This window comes from Orycteropus afer, unplaced genomic scaffold, assembly GCF_000298275.1.
Source record: "Orycteropus afer afer isolate SDZICR_OR568_19922 unplaced genomic scaffold, OryAfe1.0 scaffold00005, whole genome shotgun sequence".
Taxonomy (NCBI): Eukaryota; Metazoa; Chordata; class Mammalia; order Tubulidentata; family Orycteropodidae; genus Orycteropus; species Orycteropus afer.
In genome coordinates this window covers 12,830,810-12,847,700 of record NW_006921592.1, presented here as the reverse complement: position 1 = coordinate 12,847,700, position 16,891 = coordinate 12,830,810, and positions in this window count along the sequence as shown.

Sequence of the window (16,891 nt, the reverse complement as noted above, 5' to 3'; positions counted from 1 at the left end):
TCAAAGGCATCCAAATTGGTAAGGAAGAAGTCAAATTATCCTATTTGCTGATGATATGATCCTATACCTAGAAAACCCAAGACACTCAGTCAAAAAACTACTGGAACTAATTGAAAGATTTAGCATAGTGGCAAGATACAAGATCAACACAGAAAAATCAATTGGATTCCTCTACACTGGCAAAGAGACTGCAGAAAAGGAAATCAATACCATTTATAACAGCTACCCAAAAAATAAAATACTTGGGAATAAATCTTACCAGGAACACAAAAGACCTGTACAAAGAAAACTATAAAGGACTACTTCAAGAAATCATAAGAGATCTACATAAATGGAAGAATCTCCCATGCTTGTGGATAGGAACATTGAACATTGTGAAAATGTCAGTTCTACTCAAAGCAATCTATACATTCAATGCAATCCCAATCCAGATTCCATCAACATATGGAAAAACCAATCAGTTTCTTTATAAGCATGATTTGCCCAGACCTATTGGTTAAGTTATTCAGGGGAAAGTATGTATTATTGCAGCAACTTTCCTTACTGTCTGCATACTCATCTCTGGTTTCAGTTTTCTTGTGTCTGAGGTGGGCATTCCATTTCATTTTTGACAACTTACAATTTTCCTAGATTCATACTACATACATTCCTTGTTCCTATTATGAATGAATGCTTGCAGCTGTTTCTCTTCAGTTTGAGTCAGTGCCTCAACAGCAAATGGAGGTCCTGAAAGTTTTACTTTATCCATATGATTAAGGTCAGTTCTACTCTGATGAGGCAGCTCTTTTCCTCTCACCTTTTGAGTGTCTTCCAACCTGAGGAGCTCATCTTCCACCACTGTATTGGATAATGTTTCAGGGCTATTCATAAGTAATGTATTAGACAGTGTTTGTCTGGTATGTATAGGTTTTTCACAGCTAATTTTTTGAGAAGTGGATGGCCTCTTCCTTCTCCTGAGTCTGTCTCAGTCTAGAAGCTCTGCTGAAACCTATCCAGTATGGGCAACCCTGCTGGTGTCTGAAACACCAGTGGTACAGCCTCCAGCCTCACAGCAACATGAAAGCCACCACAGTAGGACAAACTGACAGACAAATTCATCTCCCTTAGCTGTTCCAAACCTCTCTGCCCACTTTCTGGCCTTCCCCTACCTGTCCCTAGCTTCTTCCAGCAACTTCCTGCCTTGAGTGGATTTTCTCCCTCCCTCCCCTTATCTGGATCAGGACCACTGGCCCTGACTTCTTCAGAGGCTTCCTGCCTTGAGTGGGATCTCTTCCTCCCTCCCCTTACCTGGATCAGGGCTGCTGGGCCTGGCTTCTTCCAGTGGCTTTTTCATTCTTTAAATATATATTTTGCTGTAGATTTGCCCAATGCAATATTTCTTTGGATTTCTTGATGGCTATTTCCATGGACACTGTTTATAGATCCAAGTAAAATGAAATCCTTGACAAGAAGTCAAACTAAAATCCTTGACAACTTCAATATTTTCTCCATTTATCATGATGTTGCTTATGTGTTCAGTTGTGAGGATTTTTGTTTCCTTTATGTTGAGCAATCCATTCAGAAGGTTGTCATCTTTGATTTTCATAAGTAAGTACTTCAAGCCCTCTTCACTTTCAGCAAGGCAAGCTTGTGTCATCTGCATATCACAGGTTATTAATGAATCTTCCTCCAGTCCTGATGCAGCATTCTTCTTCATATAGTTTACCTTCTTGGATTATATATCCATCACATAATCAATCAATATATAATCAGCATATATACAGATCCAACAGTTATTGTGAAAGAATACAACCCTGATGCATAGCTTTCTGCCTTTAAACCTTGTAGTGTCCCCTTGTTCTGCTCAAACTACTCAAACTACTACCTACTTCTCTGTTTACAGGTTCTGCATGAGCATAATTAACTGTTCTGAATTCCCATTCTTCTCAATGTTATCCATGACTTATATGATCTACACAGTCGAATGTCTTTATGTACTCAATAAAACACAGGAAAACATCTTTCTGATATTCTCTGCATTTAGCCAAGATCCAACTAACATCAGCAATGGTATTCCTCATTCCAAATCTTCTTCTGAGTGTGATTGGAATTTCTGGGAGTGTCCTGTTGATGTTCTGCTACAATCATTTTTTAATTATCTTCAGCAAAATTTTACTTACTTGTGATATTAATGATACTGCTTGATAAGTTCTATGTTCTGTTGGATCACCTTTTTTTGGGATGGACACAAACATGACTCTACTTGTCAGTTGGTCATGTGCCAATTCTTGGCAGAGATGAGTGAGCACTTCCAGCATTGCATCCATTTGTTGAAACATCTCAATTAGTATTCCACAGACTTGTTTTTCTCTGCCCTTTTCAAGTCTGCAGACTTGTTTTTTTCTGCCTTTAGTGTAGCTTGGACTTTTTCCTTCTGTGCGATCAGGTCATCATCAAACGCCACCTCCTGAAATATTTGAATTTTGACTAATTGCTTTTGATACAAAAAAAAAAGACAATTCATTATCAATGACTTGCTTCCCACTCATAGCGAACCCCACTGGGTTTCTGAGTCAGTAAATCCTTATGGAAGTAGATTGCCCCACCTTTCTTCCACAGAGTGGCTGGTGGGTTTGAACCATCATCTTTCTGGTTAGCAGGTAAATGCCTTAGTCACTGCACCACCAGGGATCCTCTCTTTTTGGTAAAATGACTGTATATTCCTTCCATCTTCTTTTGATGCTTCCTTCATTGTTCAATATTTTGCCCATGTTGTTGTTGTTAGGTGCTGTCAAGTTGGTTCCAACTCAGAGCAACACTACGTATAACACAAAGAAATTCTACCTGGTACTGTACCATCCTCACAGTCGATGCTATACTTGAGGCCTTTGTTGCAGCCACTGTGTCAATCCATCTAATTGAGGTTGTTCCTCTTTTTAATTGATACTCTTACTTTACCAAGCATGAAACATCTTTCTCCAGGGACTAGTCCCTCTTGACATGATCAAAGTAGAAGAGGCAACGTTTGGCCATTCTTGTTCTAAGGAACATTCTCATTGTACTTCTTCCAAGACAGATTTGTTCATTCTTCTGGAAGTCCATGGTATAATTAATATTTTTCACCAATGCCATAATTCAAATGCATCAATTTTTGTGGTCTTCCTTATTCCTTGTCCAGCTTTCACATGCATATAAGACAAATGAAAATACCATGATTCAGGGAAGGTGAACCTTAAACTTCAAAGTGACATCTATGCTCTTTGACACTTTAAAGAGGATTTTGCAGCAGATTTTCCAAATGAAATACGTTGTTTGCTTGCAACTTGAGGCCTGAAATTTTTCTTCATCACTTACAGCTTGAATAAAGCTGAATGTTTTCTTCCTTTTAAATTTTCCAACTCCAGATCTTTGCACTTTTTGTTAGAATACTTTCTTTGTCTTCTTGAGCCACCATTTATAATTTTCTGTTCAGCTTTTCCACTTCATCATTTCTTCCTTTTGCTTTAACTACTCTATGTTGAAGAACATGGTTTATAGAGTTTCTTCTGACATCCAATTTAGTATTTTTTTCCTCTCCTGCCTTTTTAATGATCTTTTGCTTTCTTCATGTATGATGTCCTTGGTGTCTTCCCACAACCCATCTGGTCTTCAGTCATTAGTCATTAGATGATGGAAAAGTTCAGTATCATTAGTCAGAACAAGGCTGAGGGCTGAATGTTGAACAGACCATCAATTGCTCATATGTAAATTCAACTTGAAGCTGGAGAAAATTCAGACAAGAAGAACCAAAGTACAACAAGAACCAAAGTACAAGAAGAACCAAAGTACAACTAGAACCAAAGTACAATCTTGAGTATGTTGTTGTTGTTGTTGTTGTTATTTGCCGTTGAGTCGGCCCCGACTCACCATACCTGAATTTAGAGATCATCCCAAGAATAGGTTTGTCATATTGGACACTGACAAAGACCAGATGGGCTGTAGGATGACATAAATTATATCATGTTGTTGTTGTTATGTACTGATGAGTTGGACCCGACTTATAGGGACCCCTCCTTGGGTTTCCAAGGTGGTATCACTATGGAAGTAGATTGCCCAACCTTCCTTCTGAGGAGTGGCTGGTGGGTTTGAACCGGCAGCCTTCTGGTTAGCAGTCAAGTGCCTTAGGCACTTATATAATACATGAAGAAAACAAAATATCATTAAAGAGACAAGAAAGTGGGAGGCAGTAGACACATGAAACATTAAAATAATAATAGTAACTTTTGATAGCAGCAAGTGATATCACACCTGCATCTGGGTAAGACCATGGCAACTGCTTCAACCAACTTCACAAAAGTATGGCTTGTTATGCCATACTCACCTTGTCAAGTACATACTCACCTTGACCTTGCACTGTGAACTTCACAAGGCCTTCCCAAGGACTCCTCTGACATTTTACTTGGTGTTGTTGTGGAAACTACCCAGGTGCTCATTCATGGAACTGCCACCCTTGAGCAATGAGCAATGGAAACTTATACTGAAAAGTTCTGGGATACATTTCATTAGACACCTCAGAAGTTTCCACCCAATTGAAAATGTATTCTTACATTTGCCTTCCTTCATTATTTCAATCTCTTGTCCCTCACACCTGCTCCTTGGGATCATTCCCAAATAAATTCCCTTCATGTGAGCTTGTGTCTCAGGCTCTGCTTTGCAGGGAACCCAGGCTACTGCACTGCACAAAATACTGTGCCACGGCAACTCTCCTAATATGCCCCTTCTAGCCAAGAAATCACCAAACACTGGTGGATTAAAACAACAGAAATTTGTTCTCACAGTTCTGGAAGTTGGAAATCCAAAATTAAGGTGTAGGTAGGGCAATGCTCTACTTGAAATTTCTAGAGGAGAATCTGGTCTAAACCTTTCTCTTAGCTCCTGGTGTTGCAGGTTATCCTTGACTTTCTTGGATTGTAGAGCATCACCACAGTGTATGCCTCTGTCATTACATGGTATCCTTTTTATGTATTTATGGTTCTTCCTTTTCTTACAGGACTACAAGTCATATTGAAGTACAGCCCACCCTAATCCAGGGTTACCTCATGTTAAATTGATTACATCTGCAAACCTTCTATTTTCAAATAAGATCATACTCACAGATACCTGGGATTCCCCCATTACTGCTGGCATTGAGTCAATTCTGATTCACAGTAACCCTATAGGACAGAGTAGAATGGCCCTATAGTGTTTCCAAGGTTGTAAACCTTTATGGAAGCAGACTGTCTCATCTTTCTCCTATGGAGCAGCTGAACTGCCAAACTTTTGGCTAGCAGCCCAATGCTTTCACCATGAACCACACCCAACTTTAATACACATTTTGAGGGAACACAATTTAATTTTTAATAGATGACAAGGAAGCTGGAGGAAGAAACTCCAGAATCATATCATAAGTATGAAATTTCTTTGAAGCCATGTGATTTATATTAAAAATTCATGTGAATGGTTCATTCTTCTGCATATTTTCATATATCTTTTAACCTTTTGGTAACTCTTGGGACATATAGCACCCGTCAACATTTTCAACCTCTTAGGTTTCTTGGGAAGTTGCTGTCCCAGTTGTAGTACATGCTACCACCTGGCAGGAGGCTGTATAGCTGCACAAATCTGAAGAAACAGGTCTCACCCCACTAGAGTCACTTTGGGACATAAATTATATTCCACATAATTGTATCAAAGTCCAATTGAACTAAAAAAAGTTTGTTCCCTTAATTTTAGCTTTCCTTCCATTACAGAAAACATATAGTATCAACAAAAAAATCAAAGCAGAAAATAATTAAATCATGAATACTATTAAAATATTAGCTTTGTAACATCACCCTCATGAATAAAATAAAAAAATTCAAACCAGCTACTGTTGAGTTGACTTTGATTTATTATGACCTTATTCATGTCAAAGTAGAACTGTGCTCAACAGGGTTTTCAATGGCTAATATTTTGGAATTGTATTTACAGGACTTTGTTCTGTGTTTGGACTTGAATTGCCACCCCAATACTCTTCAACCTGTTGTTGTTATTGTTAGATGCTGTCAAGTCTGTTCTGAATTTAGTGACCCTATGAGTCAGGGCCGACTCGACAGCACATAACAACAACAACAACATGTACAGTAGAAGGAAACACTGCTTTGTCTTGCACCATCATCACAATCATAACTATATTTGACTCTGTTGTTATAAACACTGTATCAATCTGTCCCATTGTGGGTTTTCTTCTTTTTCGTTGACTCTTTACCAAGCATGATATCCTTCTCCAGGGACTGGTCCCTCCTGATAATGTGTCCGAAGTACATGAGATGAAATCTCACCATCCTCACTTCTAAGGATCGCTCTGGCTGTACTTCTTCCAAAATGTACATGTTTGTTCTTTTGCCAGTCCATGGTAAATTCTCTATTCTTCATCAACACCATGGTTCAAAGGCAATTCTTCTTTGATCTTCCTTTTTCATGGTCCAGCTTTTGCACGCAAATGAGGCTACTGAAAATACCATGACTTGGGTCAGGCTCACCTTCATTCTCAAAGTGACACCTTTGTTTTTTAACACTTTAAAAGAGATCTTTTGCAGCAAATTTACCCAATGTACTACCTTGTTTGATTTCTTGATTGCTTCTTCCATGGGGGTGAATTGTGAAGCCAAGTGAAAGGAAATCCTTGACAACTTACATGTTTTCTGCATTTATTATGGTGTTGCATATTAGTCCAGTTGTGAGCATATGTTTTCTTTATGTTGAGATGTAATTCATAATGAACGCTGTAGTCTTTGATCTTTATCAGTAAGTGCTTCAAGTCCTCTTCACTTTTAGCAAGCAAGGTCATGTCATCTGCATATTGTAGCTTGCTAATGAATTTTCCTCCAATCCTGAAGCTGCATTCTTTTTCTTATAATCTGCTTCTCATATTATTTTCTCAACACAGACTGAATACGTATGGTGAAAGGATGCAATTCTGATGTACACCATTCCTGATTTTAAACCATGCAGAGTCCCCTTGTTCTGTTCAAACGACTGCTTATTAGTTAGTGTATGTACAGATTCTGCATGAGTACAACTAAGAGTTCTGGAATTCCAATTCTTCACGATGTTATCCATCATTTTTTATTATTCACACAGTTGAATCACTTTGCAAAGTCAATAAAATATATGTAAATATCTTTCTGGTATTCTCTGCTTTCAGCTAAACTGTATTATACCAATTTTTCTGGACTTAGCTTCCTTCTGGAAAAATTATATCCCATCTTTGTCTAAGTTGAGTCTCTAATGCTACATCCTAATCTCCCCTTATCATAGCACACATACCACTCTTACATCATTTCCTATTTAGTAGTTTAAATCTCCCATGGGACAGAAGCAACAGGTCATTTCAATTAGTCCTGCTGTATTTGTAATGCTTTCTAAAGTACCAGGAATAGTGGGAAAGACTGTGAAGTCAAGTCCTTAGAGTCACTGAGTTAAAATATTGTTCCTAACACATGCTAACTGTATAACTTCAGACAACTTCTACAAGTTATTTTAGTCTGAATTTCTTCCTTTGTAAATTGTGGAAAACAACAATATGTTAATTATAGGATGGTTAAGAATAGGTGAGATAATTCATACAAAACACTTGTCATGAGTGACCATAGCAAGCACTTAATAATTGATCGCTATTATTATTATGAGCTCTGGTAGCATGGTGCCTAAGGCATTTGACTATTAACCAGAAGGCTGGCAGTTTAAACCCACCAGCCACTCCTCGGAAGGAAGGTTGGGCAATCTACTACCTCAGAGATAACACATCAGAAACCCAAGGAGGGGTTACTATGAGTCATGACCGATTCAATGGCAGTGAGTTTATCATTATTTCAAATTTGATAAATATGATAGTAAGTATTAGAGTAATAATTAGATACTCAATACATAGTATGAAATTATCAAATGAATGCAAAACAAAAGAAAATATTTCATACCTCTCTCATTTGTTAATGAGCAAGATAGTTTTTCATTGCCTATCAATTTTTTTAAAAAAAGACAACTGAATAATTCATATAAGATTCAGCATCCAGGAAATTGTTTTTTATTGCTTCAATAGCACAAATACACACAAATATGTGGATATGACTAGTGTTAGTTATCTTCAGCCTTTTTATGACTAAGCAATTAGGATACTAACAAAGCAGAGTATAGGCTGAACCATGGCCCCAAAAAATGTCCATCTTTTATTTTCAGGGAACTGTGAATATGTTACTTTTCATAGAATAGAGACTTTGCAGATGGGATTGAATTAGGGGTTTTGAAAAGAGGAGATTATCCTAGATGATCCAAGTGGACCCAATATAGTTACAAGGGTTCTTGTAAGAAGAAAACAAGAGCATTAGAATTAGAAAAGGTGATGTAAAGATGGAAACAGAGGGAAAAAAGGCTGGGTAATTCAGAGCCATGAGCCAAAGAATAAGAATGACCTACAGAAGCTGAAAGAGACAAGGAATACTCTCTGTCCCCTGAGCCTTCAGAAAGAACCGTATATGGTAGAACTAGATTATCATACATTTATTCCTCCAGGTCATCTTGGAAATATTCTTATTAATTTTAAAAATAATGTTTCAATTTTACTTGTGTTGTAATTGAGAATTTTTAGGAAACATTAGATACTTAATTGTATTGAGTCTTCTTGTTCATGGATAATGTATGTCCATACATTTAGCCAACTCTTCTTTTTTTATTTTATTTTATTATTGTGATTTGGGTGAAGATTTACAGAACAAATTCACTTTCCATATAGCAGTTTACATATACTTTGTCTCATGACATTGACCACAGTTTACCACAATGCAACAGCTCCCCTCCCACTCCTCCCCATAGTTACCTCTTCCTAGTGTCCATCCCTCCATGGACTCCTGCCCCCTAAGCTGTCTCCCTGTGCATAGGCAGCCCTTCTTTCTCAATGATTGTTCTCTCCAGGGAGTGTATCTACCTCAGGTAAATGTTCAACTCATATGTCTGTCTTCTGTTTTAGCCAACTCTTCTTAAATGTTCCTCATAGAGTTTTAACTTTTCTTCAAAATCATTTTGCATACTTAACTCTTGGGCTCTTTTTTTTTTCTGAGTATTTTGTTATTCTCTGAAGGATGGAAGCTTGTCTTCATTGTCACATTGCTTTTTTTTTTTTTCCTCTACCCTCTTTTCCATCTCATTTTGTTGTCAGAGGAGCTCATGTTTGCTCTCTTCCTTTTCTTCTTTTATCTTATTTCCTGTAATGTCCATGTTTTCTTTTACTTCCATATGTTTGAATCATTTCCTATTGACCCCATTGGTGAGAGAGAAATTTCCAAACCACAGGTATTGAAGATGGTCAAACAGTGGACAGATGAGACCACCCAGGCAGTTTATTAGTCACATATACAGACTCACAGCCTGGCGAGAAGGGTACTACCTGTCACACAGGACCACACCGGGCTCCATTTTGGAACAGAATGAACAACCAGGAACTGTTGGAAGCAGGCATTATTGTTGTTGTTGTTGTTGTTGTTGTTGTTATTTGCCGTCTAGTCAGACCCGACTCATAGGGACCCCTCCTTGGGTTTCCGAGGCAGTATCACTACGGAAGTAGATTGCCCCATCTTCCTTCCGAGGAGTGGCTGGTGGGTTTGAACAGCCAGCCTTCTGGTTAGCAGTCAAGTGCTTTAGGCACTAATCAAGTATTAAGTATTGCCCCCTGGTACCTCGAGGAGTATATGATTGGCTGATTTGAATACTTCCATGGGCTGTCAGAGAACTGAAACTACTCAAAGATAAGGAGGACCTGTACAGGCCCCCTTAATAAGAAACAATTTATGGATAGGGGTTCTTCTGCATAGGAAAACTTGTGGTGAGGCCATTCAAGGTCTTCTTGATATTACTAAATATCAAGCCAACTCATAATGTTGGGTCTGAATTTTTGGCCTTATGCTACATCACAAAAAATGTATTTGTTGTCCACAATTTTCTTTTGTTTCCTAGAATAAATATTCTGCCAGTTGTAGAGAGGACAGGCAAACATTGCACATTCAGTAAGAAATCAAGTTTAAACATAATTATTTTAACTTCTGAGAGATAAGCAACAAATTTTTAAGTCCTATAAAATATGCAGATATGTCCCCCAAGAGTTCATGATCTCTTATGCTTTGTCCTGCACTTACTGTAATCTCTCTCAGTCCTTATACATATCCTAACTTTCTTTCACTATGGACTTCTTTGTGTGCTATATTTTTTCTTAAAGAAAATTTAGCCAGCAATGCTTCTCTCTATCAGAAAATATTTAAGCTTATTTATTTCTGATGTATGCAATTCTGAGTATTCGATTTGCCCTCCAATAATATGTGATTTATTCTTGAATCCTACCTGACATCTCATGCCCTATTGCTCTCCTTCTTTTAGAACCAATTTCATGAGTCCCCCAACCCACCCCAAACACCCCCACCCCAGATCTTCAGAGGTCCAGGAAAGTAGGGTGAGGGCAGAAGAGCAGATCCTGATGGCTGCAATTGATGGACAGAATTTTTCTCCCCAAACAGGTAACTCAGTATAAAATTTTTTGTTCTGTGATATTGGATTATGGAAGTCATATAGAGGTTTGTGCTCACGGTTCCAACTATTGAGAACATATGTATGCACACACCATTAGTAGGATCATGTTACCATCTCAACCAAATACAGAGAACTCCTAGTAGAAGAACTTTGGCTCCAGGCTTTCTGCCATATATCCTCATCTTACAAAGTAACAGTGTTTTCAATTTTTATTAAAGATTCGGTTTTTCACCTGACTTTTTTTTTTCTCACATAGGTATAACATCCATGTTATTGCATATATGAAAGTTAGTGGAGGACATAAAATCTTATGGAGATTCAGATGCTGTGATTGGTTAGATATATTCAGTAGTAAAGTGACTTTCACACAAGCTAGCATCTCAACCTATGTCAATTTAATTTTTTGCCACAGCAAAATCATTAATCACTCGATGTCACATATCTTGGGTACTCTGCACAGATAATCAAAGATACAAATGCTAAATCTGTGAATGCTGAGGTTCTACTATATTCAAAGTAGCTTTCTAGGCTTTGAAATTGCATAAGTAGGCAAAATGTTTTATGATATTCTCTATAATGATGCTCGTTCAGACCATTGTGTAGATAGAAAAGAATTTTGAAAGAAAATTTTATCATTTAAGGTAATAATCATCATGTATGCAGAGACAACCATCATATAAATACAAATTGGCCCTTCTGAGAAACTCCTATTCATAAAATATACCTCTTTTTTCATGTAGTTGTGAGGAAAATATCTGAAATATGGTCTAAGAGCTTAGAGACTGAATAGAAATGGACAAAGACAAGGAGAGAGGAAATAAGAAAAAGTTTGAACTATGCAATTTCTATGGCAGTACTTAAGCTAAGTTTTCCTGCTTTCAGGCCTAAGGAAGCCATTCTTTCTTGATATTTCATCATCTCAGACTTGCACATAGAGTGAAAATAGGCCTGGTGGAGAGAAAATCAAGTCCATTGGGAGAGAAGCCTCCAGAATTCAGCTTACTGAATAGAACTCTGCTTAACTGGTTTTCTGTGTCACTGATAGCACATTTTAAAATCCCACATCTAAAGGAAGTGAAAGTACTTCTGGTGGAAACTTTTCTTTGGCCTCCTTGGAAATGACACAACACTTATTCATAACCCCAGTGAAGTAAGTATGTGAGCCGAGTTCCACAAGGAAGTTGTAGAGAGGACAGGCAAACACTGCACATTCAGCAAGAAATCAAGTTTAAACATAATTATTTTAACTTCTGAGAGACAAGCAACAAATTTTTAAGTCCTATAAAATATGGAAATATGTCCCTGAACTTTCATGATCTCTTATGCTTTGTCCTGCACTTACTGTAATCTCTCTTGGTCCTCATACATGTCCTAACTCTTTTTCACTATGGACTAAAAGCAAATACCACCACCTGCCTGTGGTGGCTTGTGAGTTGCTATGATGCTAGAAGCTGTGCCACCAATATTTCAAATACCAGCAGGGTCAGCTGTGGTGGGTAAGTTTCAGTGGAGTTTCCAGAATAAGACAGATTGGAAAGAAAGACCTGGCTATGTACTTCCAAAAGTTAGCCAATGTAAATTTTACAGACCACAACAGAACATTGTCTGACTCTTGTTTTTCACACACCATCAGGAGAGACCAATTGCTGGAGGAGGTCACCATGTTTGGTGAAGCAGAGGGCCAGTAAGGGCAAGGGAGAAACTGGATGAGAGAGATTGGTATAGTGGCTGAAATGGTGGACTTGTGCATCCTAGTAATTGTGAGGATGACATAAGACCTCGTTTCATTCTTTTGTACATATGATTGCTGTTAGTTGGAGTGGACTCAACAGCAACCAGAAACAAACAATAGAAACAAACAATAACAACAAAACAGTCCTTGTTCAACACAAATGAATAAATCTTTTTACCAACCTGAGAGAGACTGAGGGTTATAAGCTCTTGTCCATTATTCCCAAGCATCCTGTTACACTGCAGAAAAATTTCATTGCTGGAGGAGAAATTATCACATATCAGCAGGTGTAATTTTATATGGGTAGTAATATCTTTGACTAAGTGGACTGTTGCCGTTTTCTGATTGTACCCACCTGACAGCTGCTTTGATGACCTTTGGTTATCTCTGTGCTGTCGACACTAATGCAACTTCTTGGAGTCTCAGCATTTCCCATGGCTGTCCTTGCCATTGACAGAGCTGTAAGGATAGATGTCTTCCTTCACATCAGAATGAAAAGATGAATCTTGAAGGAAAACACTCTTGAGTTGACATTTAACCAAGTAATTTGATTTTGGGAGGAGAAATAATTTTAATGTATTGTCATTTTGAATCTGCATTATCCTGGTGAGATTGATAGCAAGGCAAGATAAAGCTTTTCAAAAAATATCTATGGCTTGTATAGCAGTTATGTATGAGAATGTCCTGACTTTTAAGGTTGACGCATACCTGTATTAAATTGGTTATACACGCAGACACACACACTTTTATTTATAGACACATATAGCAATATGTATGAAGCAAAAATAAGAAATCTTAATAATCGTTAAGTCTAGCTGTGAATATGAGGGAGTTACTTGAATATTTCAATTTTTGAATGCTTATTTTTTTCATATTCATCAGTACTAAGACCTGTATTATAATTTCAAGGCACAGAAGTTTGTATTAAGATTTGTTTCCCCTTATGTAAGGTCATAGGCTATAGAATGAAAGATAAGTATTAAAAACCAGGAAAAGCAACAAGCCAAACCCGTTTGCTTTTTGAAAAAGGCTGCCGCATGGTACAGCACGACCCAGGATCTTGAAACAGTAGTCAAGTACACAACCTTCTTTTCTTGCCTCCACATTTCCTGATTCCGTCTGCTGCCTGCTTCTCTGCAGTCATAGCCAATAATATGCTTGGGATAGGATCGGAACTCTTTTCAACTGGAGTGTCCCATATGTTCATTATGGAAAATGTGTTTGCATTTTCACTGCAGCACACCACATATACTGACGCTGCCTGACTGTGAATTTGAAACTGGGAGAGAAGAGGGACTGGCAGATGAAGTGAAAGAAAGTTGGTGAGAAGAGAAATTCCTGCTGAAGAGAGTTTCACGGGACTTTGAAGTTCTTCTGCTTGGCATAGATTCTCATTACAGAATCCTTCGTTTTTGTTTTTTGTGTACTTTTTTTCCCGCTCTAGGGGACTATTTCCACTTAGGCTGTAATGCCATTAGTTATAGCAACTCAGGAACTTTCTCAGGGAAGGGCCCCAAATGAGACTAATGTGTCTAGTTTCTGGTTGGTTGAACTCTGTTTTGAATGCAGTTTCTTGGACACTTTTGATTCTTATTTCATGAATGTTTGTAGATTCATTGACTGAATTAGTGAATTCAGTGACTGACATATTATGATTTACCTCTATATTATGTAGATGGGTAGATAGATGGATGGGTGGATGTATAGATAGATATAAATGGATGACTACATATTGTTTTTTTCTTGTTTTTGGCAAATCTTAGAGTCCGTTTTTTGAGAATAAATAGGACAGGTCTAGAATAAAAAGCAAGATAGAAGTTTTATTTACTGACTCCAAATTTTGTGGTGCCTCCCATTGGCAGCTGTTTGGAGCTGTGCAGCACCAGTTTTCAAAAAGTCCACGACATTCCTAAAGTTTCTAACTTCACTCATCTATACTAAAATTGCCAAATTATGACAAGATTTATTTTATTATGGATTACCGGAGGCTTTCAATTGCCCACCAAGAAATAAATATCTTTCTAGTATGTGCTTTCTGTTTTGAAGAGTTCAGAGCAAATAACTTTATATAATGTCTTTTTAAAACTGTTTTTCTCTTTTTTCGGCTAAGAACACATTTCCTTTACTTCTTTTTATCATATCTTCCTACTAATTAAATTTCCAAATTTTATTTTAGTTCTGCAAAAAAGTTCAAGAATGTTTATAATGCCTTCATTAATCCTGATTGCTCCTTCACAAATAAAATAGGAATGCTGGGGTAAAGTCACACAAGACTCTTGTTATTAATATTAGCTCCAACCTACTTATCCCTGTCTTCCTGCTTCCCTGCTTCTGTTCAGCTGTTTCTTACATATGTGTTTCGCTTTCTCCATCATTGTTATAAAAATCTTACTCATCCTTCAAAGGCCCATCTAAAAGGCTTCTCTCAACTTTCACCTGAATCACAATAAGAATAAAATTTTAAAAAGGCTTCTCTCTTCTCAATTCTCTCTCCCTACTCAATATCCTCCGAGATGAAATTAGTTTCTCTGTCCTATCACCTTTGTTATCAAAGAGCTCAGTCTTTGACCTCAGATGCACCATTTTCTACTTATGTGACTATAAAGAATTTATGTACTTTTTTGGGGGCTTTGCTACATGTGTGTAGAGGAAGGTGGGAGATAGGGAATGGGAGTATGAGGGTAAGTAGGGAGGGTGGGGGGCTGTTATAATATCTAATAATATGTAAATTGCTTAATACATGCTTGGCACAAAATACATGTTAGTTCTCCTTTGTAATCACATTATTCTTTATTTTGTAGTTATTGATGAAGAAATTTGCAGATGATATTGGATGGTGAGCTATTTCAAACCAAATGCCTTATCCACTACAAATGCCCAGAAAAAAAACACAGTGGGTGGTTAAATGCTTGGCTGCTAACCGAGGGGTCAGTGGCTCAAACTCCCAGCTACTCTGTGGGAGAAAGACGTGGCAGTCTGCTCCCATACAGATTACAGCTTTAGGAACCTTATGAGGTAGTTCTACTCTGTCCCATAGGGTCATTATGAGTCAGAATTGATTCAATGGCAGTGGGTTCAGCTTTTTGGGACACGACATAAATCTTTTAACATAATTGCAATAACAGTAGTACTATGTTTTTCTCATAGAAGCTCTGGTAGCATAGTGGCTAAGACACTTGCCTGCTAACCAGATGGCTGGCGGTTCAAACCCACCAGCCACTCCTCGGAAGGAAGGTTGGGCAATCCTACTTCCGTAGTGATACTGCCTCGGAAACCCAAGGAGGGGTCGCTATGAGTCGGGGCCGACTTGATGGCACATAACAACAACAACAACATGTTTTTCTTTATTAGATACTTAATATGTGCTGGGTGCAGATAATATATTGTCTCAATTCTTCATCCTCACAAGAACCAGGAAATATTTTTGCTATTCCTTCAGGTTTACAGAAGAGGAAATAAAAACTCAGAGAAACTAAACCAATTATAATGCTGAAGGCCACAATTCGAACTATGTGACAAGGCCAAAATCTGAAGTCAACTTAAACCAGCTCTAAAGTTCTTACTCTCTTCCCTGAATTCTGTTTCTTTCTTTATCTTTATTGTAATGTTACAAAAAATCTGAGGACTGAGGAGAATAATCAACCATAATTCCAACACCTCATCATAATTGTTGTATTTATTTTGCATATTGTTTTCTGGTCTTCTCCATTTGCCCATTGATTTCATACCATTGATATTGTAGGACATGCATCATTGTGTGTCTTGCATTTTTCACCATCTCAAGTGCATTTTCATGGTATGTTTATCCTATACCAAGCACAAGTCATCATCATTTTCCTTTTTCTTTAAGTGACTAGAAAAGCAGGTGGTCAATAAAATAAAAATTCAGGGTGTTGTTCATATTCAATATGTCTTGACCTAATTTGGAAGGTTTGTTTTTTTAAAAGAAGACTGAAATTTTACAGAGAAATTCACAGCCATAGTTGAAAACAAGATGATTTTTACTCTGAACTCAGAACAGTTAGTTCCCTGTCACTTTAACAGTCGGGTTTCTATCTATAGAGAAAATTAAAACAAAATGAAACAATCACTTAAGGTGCACACGTGTGCATGCACACACATGTATAATAAAGATCCCAACAAAATGTAACAGAAAAAAAGCAGTAATACTGTCATATCTCTTGAGTTACCTCTTTTCTAAAATTAAAAAAAAAAAAACCCAAATTCACTGCCATTGAATGAGATCTGACTCATAGCGACCCCTCCTTAGGTTCCCGAGGCACTATCACTACGGAAGTAGATTGCCCAGTTTTCCTCCCAAGGAGTGGCTGGTGGGTTTGAACCCCAGCCTTCTGGTTAGCAGTCAAATGCTTTAGGCACTGTGCTACAGAAATTATTAGACTTCCATATTATCAGACTTAACAGAGGGAAAATCTTAGTCCATTTGGTAGGTAGTTGTTATTTTGTGACAAATTTTCATTTCTGTAAAATAAAATTTAAAAATAATCAGGAAAACTGAGTGCTATTTGTATTATTCCTGTTTCATTTTAAGAGCTTGATTCAGGGCTTTATTTCAGGGGCATTGTTGTTGTTGTTGTTAAGTGCCGT